At 36.0% G+C, this 1,300-nt stretch overlaps 1 pseudogene; it reads left to right on the top strand.

Moving 5' to 3' along the window:
- The first annotated feature begins 297 nt into the window (after positions 1 to 297).
- LOC130041029 (uncharacterized) lies at positions 298 to 396 on the top strand (annotated as a pseudogene).
- Positions 397 to 1,300: the final 904 nt, after the last annotated feature.

Genomic DNA, 1,300 nt, shown 5'->3' on the forward strand with positions numbered 1-1,300 from the left:
ACAGCAAAAGGCTCTAGTTTAATGGTCTTAATGAAGGTTTCAGGGAAGGGCATTAAACAAGACTCATATACCATCTTCCAAAAGAATTATTTTGTAAAACTGATGCCTTGGGTATGGTAAAAGATAATATGGTAAAAACCATACTTTTCTTTCTAGGACATTAAAGTTCTAAATCTATCTATTCAAGCTGCTTTGAAATATATTCCTTGATTTGGAATCACTGTCTGCCATAGGATTGAGTAAGGACAACACTCAAAGTAATAAGAAGAGAAAAATATGGAAAAATTAACTCATACTATGTTTGGTAACATATATACTAAAATTGAAACGATACAGAGATTAGCATGGTCCTTGCACAGATAAGACATGCAAACTTGTAAAGTGATCCATGTTTTTGTTGCAAGAATAATTAACAGGGCGACTTTAAGCTAAGACAATCCACACAAGTACAAAAATTCTACATAAAGATAGCACAAATCCCCATCACAACAATCTCCTCAATGTCAATGGACTAAATGTGCCAATTCAGAGGCACAGAATGAGAAGATGAATTATAAAACTGAACCCAACATTCTGCTGCCTGAAGAAACACTTATGAACAATCAAAGCAACCATGGGCTCAAAGTCAAAGGCTGGAAAACAATTCTTCAAGAAAGAAACGAACACGTCCACAAAGCTGGAGTGGATATACTAGTATCAGACCATATGGACTTCAGGCTATAGGTTATAAAAGACAGTGAACGTCATTTCTTCATGATCCTGGGATCTGTACATCAGAAAGAACTCACCCTCCTCACTGTAGGTGATCCTAATGACAGACCAGCAAAATACTTAAAAATAACTTCTAATAGACTTAAAGAAAAACATTGAGAGCAACACAATACTAGTTGGAGATTTCAACACTACTTTGTCACTTCTCAATAGATCAAACAGACTAAAGCTCAGCAAGGAAATATTTTTTTAAGGGAAGTAATGAACAACCGTTGGCTTAGAGAAGAAATCAAAGGGGAAATAAAAAGTTTCCAGAAACAAATGAGAATGAGGACACGAGCTACCAGAACTTGTGGGACACAGCAAAAACAGTGTTAAGAGGAAAGAGTATAGCTCTGCCAGAATTCATCAGGAAGCAAGAAAGGGCCTGCATGAATAAATTAGAGCTCAAGATTTTGGAAAATGACCAACAAAAGTAGTCCAAACTAGGCTGGAGGAAGGAAATAATAAAACTTGTACCAGACGTCAATGAGCTAGAATCCCAAAATACAATCCAAAAGACCAATAAGAGTAAAAGCTGGTTCTTTGA

The sequence above is a fragment of the Sorex fumeus genome, unplaced genomic scaffold (assembly GCF_029834395.1).
Source record: "Sorex fumeus unplaced genomic scaffold, SorFum_2.1 ptg000095l, whole genome shotgun sequence".
Taxonomy (NCBI): domain Eukaryota; kingdom Metazoa; phylum Chordata; class Mammalia; order Eulipotyphla; family Soricidae; genus Sorex; species Sorex fumeus.